This window comes from Cyprinodon variegatus, unplaced genomic scaffold, assembly GCF_000732505.1.
Source record: "Cyprinodon variegatus isolate N-32 unplaced genomic scaffold, C_variegatus-1.0 Scaffold8, whole genome shotgun sequence".
In the NCBI taxonomy this organism is placed as follows: domain Eukaryota; kingdom Metazoa; phylum Chordata; class Actinopteri; order Cyprinodontiformes; family Cyprinodontidae; genus Cyprinodon; species Cyprinodon variegatus.
This window is the reverse complement of record NW_015150461.1, coordinates 2,326,632-2,336,749: the sequence shown is the minus strand read 5'-3', so window position 1 is coordinate 2,336,749 and position 10,118 is coordinate 2,326,632. Positions and strand designations below refer to the sequence as shown.

The 10,118-nt window shown below is 36.1% G+C and overlaps 1 protein-coding gene across 1 annotated transcript in view; it reads left to right on the top strand.

Annotated features, from left to right (window-relative positions):
- Positions 1–10,118, top strand: part of LOC107086075 (stanniocalcin-2-like) — a 21,840-nt gene that overhangs the window by 9,873 nt on the left and 1,849 nt on the right. The window lies entirely within an intron of this gene.

Here is a 10,118-nt window from a genome sequence, read left to right as displayed (position 1 = left end):
TCAATCCAAGAACAAATGCACTTATTTTAAGAACAAAATTACTTATCTTTTTTTTCCAGTGTATATATCATATCAGTCACTGAGAGCTCGACTAAAATTTTTGGGATTTTCTAATCTGAGCTCTTAACTCCACAACTTTAACCCCCCATCATTTCAAAGTTGTGCTCTTCTTTATGTTGGTCAAAGTTTTATGGTTTCAATGTGAAAATGAGGTGCATGGATACTCTTGAAAGGCATTGTACAACCACAGCTTTTTAGGAACTAGACAATTCATTTTTCAGAGATTTAACTCTCTGCTAGCTACCAGTGAAACGCAGCCAAGGGAGGATGTTCAGTTTCAAATGTAAAATTCATAAAACATCACAGTGCCTAAACTGGTTAACGTCCACAGCGACCGCTTCTCTGTGATTTAAGTGAATAGATAATTGCTTTGTCGTGAACAGATTTAATGTTGAGTTATTTTTATAATGGTGTTAAGCCACAAAAGTCTTAGATTTTGCACTTTGGATGATCGTCAGTCTGTGCTGGACGGCTCAGCCAGGAGGTCTGCGTTAAAAGAGCAGTCGCCCTCTAATCATGCGAGCGGCCTGGTTTCCTTATCAAGCACACCGCCAAGGCCTGCATCGCCGCATGGCTCCTTCGGACCACATTTAGCCCCTTTCTGCACTCGGGCCGTTCTACTCCCTCTGGCATCCCAGAGGGCAGGAAACATGCTTGACAGAAACCTTCCAGATATCTGGCTGTCTCTAAATTAGCCCCTATTCCTCTCTGGACTCTGGGTCAGACGTGAAGGCCTATTATTTTACCCATCAGAGCTGCAGGCAGCGCAGCAAGGACCCAGGAAGTGGGCTAAGTCCACACACGGGGGCTCTGGCGTTGTTATTGTAAATGTTATATTTACAGAGGCCACCGGAGAATTGGTCTGGGCCACAGCCAAGAGCCAGCAAGACAGGGAAGGCAGGGAGGAGTGAAAGCAAGAGGGAGAGGGTTGCAGTCAACGTCTTTTTTTTTTTCTCTTCTTAAATATGTTAATTCACTCTGTCTTAACTTGCCCCCTTTCTCTTGTTCTCCTCCGAAAAGCACAGTGTCTTGCTTCAGCTCTAGGAGCGCAGTATCTGAGCACAATGCACCTTGGGGACGACGTGGTGCAAAAAAGCAAACTCAAATCCATTCAAATATCTCTTCTCAGTGAACGCCTTCACTCTGTTCTCCTTCACTACTTAAATATATTTCCTTTTTCAGTCCCCGTAGACATTTAAAGACTGTAATACTTAAGGCTTTCAGGCTGTTGTTGTTTATTTTAATGTTTTTTTTTAAAGTTGATTGTTGAAAGTTGGGATTGCTGTGATAATCCCAACACAGGACATAAGCTAATCCTCTTGAGAATGTACTGTATGTGTTTTAAAAGTGACAATCTGTTCAGCTCTCTGTCATTAGGTTTGAAATATGGCTTTTTTTTTTTTTTTTGTAATGATGTATAGTGGCTTGAATGGCTTTTGTTGTATGTGTTGTGAGGAAAATAAAACTAACCATGTCCCCTGTAGTCCTGGTGCTCTGCTGCCACTTCAAGTTGTTCTCCTCTGTTAAGCACAAGGCGATTTAAAAACAAAAACAAAAAAACACAAGAATATTTTTGAGATGGTATTACATCATGTCCAATGCGACCCTGTTAGTATCCTTCGCTCCTTCTCAGCTGTACTGTTTTCTCATTAAAATATTTAGTGTCATAAAACAAACTGTCTTCTGAGATGTTTTCTAGAGGTCTAACTTACCGGTGTTCTGTTAGATAAGCATACCTTTAGTCAATACCCGTTTATCTCTTTAGTTTTGTATGAAAAATGAACTTTAAACTACCTCTATGGGTGTGTATCCATTTAGTCATGTACAAAAAACAATTTAATTACTTATTTTTTGTGTTTTTTTTAAAGCATATTGCGACTTCACCTTTATTTTTTTATTTTTTTGTACATAACTAAAGGGATGCATGCCCATTTAGGTAGTTTAAAGTCTATTTTTGGTACAAAACTGAAAGGATATATGCAAAAATGATGTCAGTCCCAAGCGTTTTGACTATGGGTATGCTGGTCTGATGGGGTATGCTGGTCTGACAGAAGACTTGGGAAAGCAGCGGTGAAGGTCCTGGTGTCTCAGGTGTACCCAAAGGTTGAGGGACACCTCATACTTCAATTCTCAGAGGACTTGCTGCCTTTTTTTTTTTTCTTCTTCTTACAGTGCAGCGCAGGCCATGTTTCAGGTTTCACCAACTGGAAATATCCTCTCTTTCGGGAGGCCTAAACGTTTACGTCACCGGCCTTGGACTGCTTGCAATGCGCAAGATGGGTTTTGGATGTCAGTTTTTATGAGTTGCCCCAACAGTGTACATTGCCTCACCAAACATTTAGACAGGACTCTAATGTGAAAGGTGGCCTTCTTACTGCTTTTTTTTTTTTTTTTTTTTTCTCGTTGGTATTCTTAGGTTTAAACAGAGATTTCCTTATATGGCATATTTAGATCTTTGTAACATAAATCCTTCCCTCTTTTTTTCACTTGGTCTGAGGGTACATAACTTAAGAGACTGTCTGTCACAGCCAGAGGTGTCAAAAGTACTAATGTTTATTACTCCAGTAGAAGTATAAATCCTACTGTTTAAAAACACTTTTGTAGAAGTTAGAAGATGAACTGAAGTGTTTTACTCCAGAAAGGGTGTAAAAGTACATTTTTTAAAACTACTTAAATTATAAAAGTAATCTATTAAAAAGTGTTAAGTACAGAACTGTAATTAAAAGGAAAGGTAATTGTATTGAAGGATTTTTTTTCCTACAATTCTGGATGATAACTTTCATATACTTAATTTTCTTTTATAACTAATGGCAATACTGTCAAGTTTAACTTTGCATCTTCTTAAACTATTTATTTTTGGTTCAGTACTGAGTCCAACCACAGAGAAATTAAATATCTGGATAAAACAAATTATTTTGATGTTTTTTTTTTTCTTTTTTTTTAATTCCCACCGGGTTTTATGGAAATTAGGTTTACTGTTACTGATCTAAGTATTTTTTTTTTTTTTTTTTGTGAGAGTTGTTTAGTGTAGATATTTTTGCGTGTAATGTATGAGGTGTAGGAGTTAAAAGTGTTTTAAAAAAATAGCTACTCCGGTAATTATAGATGGATAGCCAATATTTCTACTTGAGTAGGGTAACCAAGTATTTGTACTTTGTTACTTGACACCTCTGGTAACAGTAGCACCTCTGCTGTTCAGCACGTTCCTGTCGCGGATGCAGTCACTCTAAATAACCACTAGATGGCGGAATTTCCTCCCAAACCACCAGGGACCAAGTTGGTAACAAAATGATACACTAATTAAAGAGACCAAAATAAAGGTCAAATATTCCACATCTCACATTTTAGTTGAAATGACACCTTATTGTGGATGGGCAAACAAAAATAAATTGCTGTTTGATGTACCGTTATTAAATTCTGGGGTTCTGTTGTGCAGCTGTTTATTTTACAAGGACACTCCTAAATACACTCCAGTGCAACCAGAAGTAATCTTACTGCTAAATTAAGTCCATCTGTGTTTAATCTTATTTCAGTATAAATAGAATCTGTAAAGGTCTCAAAGGTTTTGTAAGAGAACATTAAAGGAAAAAGTCTCATGAAAAAAGAGGAATAAATGAGACTTTTCAGAGATAAAGTGGTTGAGTATTTGAAAGGAGAGTCAGGCTATTAGAGGTTAATCAGTTTAAAAACATTAAATGGGGTAACTTTTAATCCACCATCCAAAATAGAAAAGAGTAGAGCACTGACCCACTAAAACGTGTCTATCCATCTACGCTGACAAGAACCACTTTAACCAGTAAAAATGTCCAAGGAGAAGCTGAAGGTAACTCTAGAGATCAATAACCATGTGGGGGAAGCTGTGGGCACTGTTGGGTGTCTGCTTCAATAAAGAGTTTTTTATTTTATTTTAATGAGTAGCAAGAATAATGAATTTAAGAAGTAATTCTGCCCATCTATGGAACCAAGGAAAAAATGCCTTATATCTTTAACCTTGGGGTTAAATGAAAATGGTAGAGGACAGCAAACGTTGCACATCACTGGGTACCCCCCCCCAAAGTGAAACATGGAAGTGGTGGTATCATGTTGTGGAGGGAATTGTCTATGAATGAGGAAAAAAAGATTTAGAGTTGATGGGACGATGGATGACGGCATTTATGGAAACAAACCTGTTAAAAGTTTTAAAAGACTAGAGACAAGGGGGGAGGTTTTAAATGAAAAAAAAAACAATAACAACTAAAAACATGCATCTGGAGTTACATTCCATGGTTTAGATCAGGGGTTTTCAACGTCTTCCCGGCCAAGGACCCCCAAACTGATGGGCGAGATGGAGCGGGGACCCCCTAATTATATATATTGTATGAAAATGTGTTATATGGAACTGGTCCTATAGTCACTCCATTACAGATGGAGTAATGTAACCAAAGTAATTTCTCCCTGGGATTATTAAAGTATTTCTGATTTGGATTCCTGGTTAAAGGGACAGGTGTTGTGAATGAAACGGAGCTTGAAAGAGCTTCTGTATGTCGCTTAATGTGTGCAGTGAACATGGGCAGTTCTAGACGGTGGCCAAGGGGGACCAGTGCCCCTCTAGATCATGTCCTGACCCCTGTTATGGCCCCTGTACTGAAGACATAATACTGAAAGAATGATGATATGCACGGAACAGACATGGTTACTGATAGGTGTATTGGATCTATTTCATTATTTTTTCTTTACAAATTCTGTTTTACTAATTATTAAAAAAACAATAGGGTGATAGCTTCAGTGGTATTGAGATAGGATCCCAGTTTTTATCTACTATATATTTTCTAAAACAAATTCCTCTAATTTTTACAGCTGAATTTATCAGTTTTTCTTGAGTTGTAATTCAGATTTGATAGAAACTGTTATTTTAACTTAAATTAAGGCAAAAATATATAAAATTCCTAAATTATTAGTGTAAATTGACCTAATAAGACATAGATTTTTTATTAACCCTAATTGAATAGAAATGTCACTCTGCAGCTCTCTTAATATGGTTGAATCCCTTGCTCTGTTTTTTATTTCATGCTTCTCTGTGCCCCCATGAAAACACTGTGGCCCCCTCCTGGCACACTGGTACATTTGGTCTAGAACCGCCACTGGCATTGATGATAGAAAGATATCTTCTGCCTCCATTTATCTGTTTACTACAGTGTGTTGAATTCATGTTAATGTGGATTTAAAGACATTTCAATTACTGAAAAAAATTGCAAATAATAAAAAAAAAAAGTCTAATCAACCAAAACTTTCGCGTACCTCCGTAGACCCCCTAGGGGTCGCGGACCCCTTGTTGTCAAAGATTTAATCCAATCAAAAATCTGCGACAGGTCTTCATAATAATTAACAAATGATATTGATGATATGCGACTGCTAATTTGGCTAATGAGCAAGGATGTCCATCTGAGACTCAAGTCCCAGGAAAACACATTGACTATTGTTTTTTGAAATGGTCAAAAAGTTAAGAAGTTCAGAACATTTGTAAATCAGAATCATCACTTTTTTTGTTTGTATTCTAGTTAAGAAAGAAAAAAATAAAATAAAACAAACACCAATGCTACAGTGTGATGCGGCACACACTGTCCAGACTGCAGTGTGTGTATGATGAAAAATGATGCTGTGTCACCCTCTTCTCCTTACAAAAAACACTTGACTTAGATAGATGACCTGCACAAACAAAAGGCGGCTAGCTAGAACTGAAATCTCCCAGCTTGCGTCTGGAAGACAATGACGCAGCATTTCCGATGTGGTGAAGCTGGTCTGCAGAGAGGAGGCTGTGTATCAGAGGAGAGAAACCTGAGACAACCGGCCCCGGGCATTCTGTGAATGCTAGCCGTCCTCCACAGCTAACTAATGAATTAATGACTGGATAGCTAAGTTACATAGATGAATCATTTAGGATGCATTTGGGGTTGAATACATCCCCTGATGCTGTCCTCTGGTCCTTGGCCTCCAAAACACGCTTACGTGATAGCATCTGTTCTTTACGAGAAGCGCACTAAAGCTTCTGCAAAAGAAATCCATATTTTTCTGCATTAGGACTAACCCTGCCCCTCACTGGGGAATGGAGTGTGTTGCTCTTAGAGACAAAATATGCTGACAAAGCTGAAAAGGCTTATGACATACAGGTGAACACAGCCTTAGATTCAAATATCCCCTTTTAGTTTTCTCTCCTCCTCGGATGGTCAGAGTCTATTAAACCTGCAACACCTGGACTTGCTGTATGGTAATTTGTAGGGAAACTGGATGCTGAACGCATTGTTGTGTAATTAAACCACCCCAACAGGCTCTGCAGAGAGTGGGACGGGCTAGTGCTTGCTACAGCTACTCTAGGATACGAATGAAGGGTGGGTCTGTCTGGAGGGACTCACAATGCTGCAATGATTTGAGGTGAAACCAACTAATTTCCCACTTACTCTCTCTTGAGTGCTTTCTAAAAGCAGCTACTATCTATCTATCTATCTATCTATCTATCTATCTATCTATCTATCTATCTATCTATCTATCTATCTATCTATCTATCTAGAATCCATCTTGGCACTGAGGAGAAAACATTTGCTTACCCAAATAATTTGCAAATTCGACACAGTGGTTTTTCTTTTCAGTTATCTTTTGCAGAACTAAATCAAAACTCACATGTTTCCATATTTAGCCTCATGTATTGATCTCTGTCTTTTTTTTTTTTGGGTGAAAGTAGAGCGTTTTGATCTCAAGTGGTAAACCAGTGTTTCATCTTCATTTGGTCATTTGTTCACCAACTTACAAAGCTATGAACTGACAATTCAAATCATCTCTGCATGATCTGTAGAGCAAGGAACCGCTGGGAATTGGCAAAAACAAATTATGACATGACAAGCCTACAAAAAAGTAAATAGAAAAATGTCAGTATTTGTTGTGGGATTTTAAAAAATCCATCAAAGCAAACACATTTGTGAAAAGTTTAAACTTTTATCACGTAACAATTTTAAAGGTACCTTTTCAATATGTTACCTTAAGTTCTTTTAAATTTTGTTGAAACTGACTCGACATAAACAAAATGTTTTGTGGTAAGTTGTACCATTCCTTTTAAGGTATATTTTAATTAAGTAAAACTTCAAAAGTGTGGCTTTCATTCACGTTGAGGATCCTTTAAGATACATTTAATCGTATAAGATAATGAGAAAATGGAGTAAACATATATTAAATTTATTCCAAAAAAAGTTTAAAAAAAAAATCCACAGGACGTTGCGTGTAAAAGCTTGATGGATGGGAACATAAACATCTTCAAACTTGGAAACAAAGTCCAGTGGATTGTTATTATTATTATTATTATTTTTTTTTTTTTTTACATTATTTAAACTTTTTATTTTATTTTATAGTTTTACTTTTTTGGAAAGACTATGACCTGAATGACTGAGGATTGTAGCCAGTATATTAAATTTAATTCCTTTATAAACATGAGTCCTCAAAGGCTTTTTGGGTATTATTTATGATAGAGAGCATCATGGTAACCGTGAAACATTTCTAACAGATTAAAGATAAATAAAAAAAGAAAAATAGAGGAAATGATCACTAAATGTCAACAGGAAGAGTTTGTTAAACTTTTCGCAAATGTTTTAGGGGAAGAAAGCAATAGTATCCAAATTAAACTTGTGATCATATCAAACTAAAACCCGTTGTGTGGAAACGAACATGCATTGGCTTAAATTCGCCTTTTTCATGTTGAAACATGGTGGCGGCAGCATTATGCAGTGGATTTGCGTTTCTTTAGTAGTGACAGGAAAGCTGATCATAGCTCATGTGAATATGGATGAAATTAAATTAAAACTAATCCTGGTGGGAAAGCCATTTGAATTTATTTCCAAATTTAAAAGACAATATAAATATCAAAACAATTTAAGAACACCGGCTCTGAGTAATAGAGTCATGTTTCTCATTCTTACAAATGGTTTAAAATAATGTCCAAGATATAGAGTCTGATTTCTTTAATTTAAGACTGAAGATGTTTCCAAGCTGCGGGAACCTTAATCCTGATGCTTGTATTCCTTTCTCTAAGTGCGTTCGAAGATGCAAAAGAAAACTATTGCTGGAGCGAGAACAGTAGACAGTTTTAGATCTTTGTAGGAGAGAATTAAAGTAGAAAAAAGTCAGACCAAGCAGAGATCTGTAGCTCAAAATTTGCAATAATTCTTCTCTCTCACTGTGCAATAACACATGCCAACTACTGTGTAGTCTGTTTAATTTTTATTTATCTATATTTTCAGTACATTTCTGCAGTGCATTTCAACTTTTTCCTTTTTTTTAAATAATTTTTTAGTATTATATACCTTCTTTTTATATTTTCTGTCATATTTTTATCTTTAATGGCATTTTGCTTTAACTCTTTGTACCCTATATAAGCTATAACCAGAATTTCACTGAAGGATTAATCTTTCAGAGAAAAAGTTGAGTCTAAGTCTAAAATCATCAAATTAAAATACTTCCTTTGATTCAGGGGAGGCCAATCAGCTCCCGTGTTTAACTCACGTTGATAAATGAGACGTTCGCAGTCTGTTACAAACATCAAAGCACAGTGATAAACAGCATTGAAGGGCTAAAGAGATTTGGCTGAAGCATTCATTTATAGAACATCTAAACAGCCAATCAGAAGTAAAAGAGTTGTTGAAACCACTTTGGGAGAGAAACTGAAACCCTAACGATAATAAAACCCAATAATCCCCAACTGTTTTCACACCAAACCTGCTACGTTCCTTTTGACAGAGAGCTTTTCATCCCATATAAAACATACGTATTTAGAATTAGCAGCAAACTCAATCTGTTTACCTTGAACTAATGTAATTAGTGGGGACATTTCTGAAAGCATTCTTAAGGGGAGAAAAAGTTTGCATTCTCTTTATTCACATTCAAATCCAATTTTAGAGTTTGTTAATGAGGCTGACTTGTGTTAAAACAGGCTTTAAGCACTCTATAGCATCTGCAAGTGAAGAAGAGCAGCAAAATAATGAAAAAATGTCACATAATCTATTCATGTAAAGAGAAAATCAAAGCAGTCCCAGGACTGAACCAAGCTGAACTCCTTTTGTGATTTTAGGAGAGGAACAGGTATCACCTGAACCGTAGGTTAATTTTGACAAATATTCCATAGCATAGCTCTTCCTGGTGAAAATTTCTGCTTAAAATGTGACCAGTGGTGTTAAATGCTTTGGACAAAGGAATAAACACAGCAACACAATCATTTTTGCATTCATGGGCTCGCAGGAGGTCATTTTAAAATCTTTAAAATATTTTTAAAAAGGTAGATGATTATTAACTTCTGACGATTCCCCACCTTTCACCAGAGGCTTTTGCAAAAGACTTGAGACACTGGAAACTTTTCCCAAGGCCGGACAAGAATGCGGAATATACAGGTAGAGACAAAGTGGAGCATATTTTAAATGAAATATTCATGTACTAGAGTGGACACCTCAAAGTCTGAGGGAAGACTTACAAGTTGCTTTTTACAGACGTTCTCTATCTAGAATAATAATGTGGTCAGAAATGTTAAAAGGATATGAGTACTTCTAAATACTTCTTTTCAAAGCACTGTAGAGGTTAGCTCATTGTTTCTTCTTATTTAGCTCATATGTGCATATATCGTCCCACTTTTAGTTTGAAACAACAATAGCTCTCACCCATTAAATTCTAATTTTTATTTTTTGAGGATATGTCCATAATGCTTTCAAAATTATCCAGATTTGTCTTTGTTACCTATTTTCTCCAATCCTTGTAAATTTTCTGCCTATTTTACTACTACAGGCAGTTTTGTTCCTTTAATTAGTGTATATTTTACAGTCCAACAATATATTTTCAACAGTTTATTTTACTTCACATACCTTTAATATGTCTTTCCTCCTAATCATATACAATAAGTATGTCCTTCTACTATTTCAAAGAAATTCCATATTTATACAGATTTTTGTATTCTATATAAATGTCTTCCCACTACGGAAGAGGATTAGGGCCACTGAAAAAAAAAAAAAAGTTAACTGATTTAAAAAAAAAAAAATGTTTGAAAAAATTGG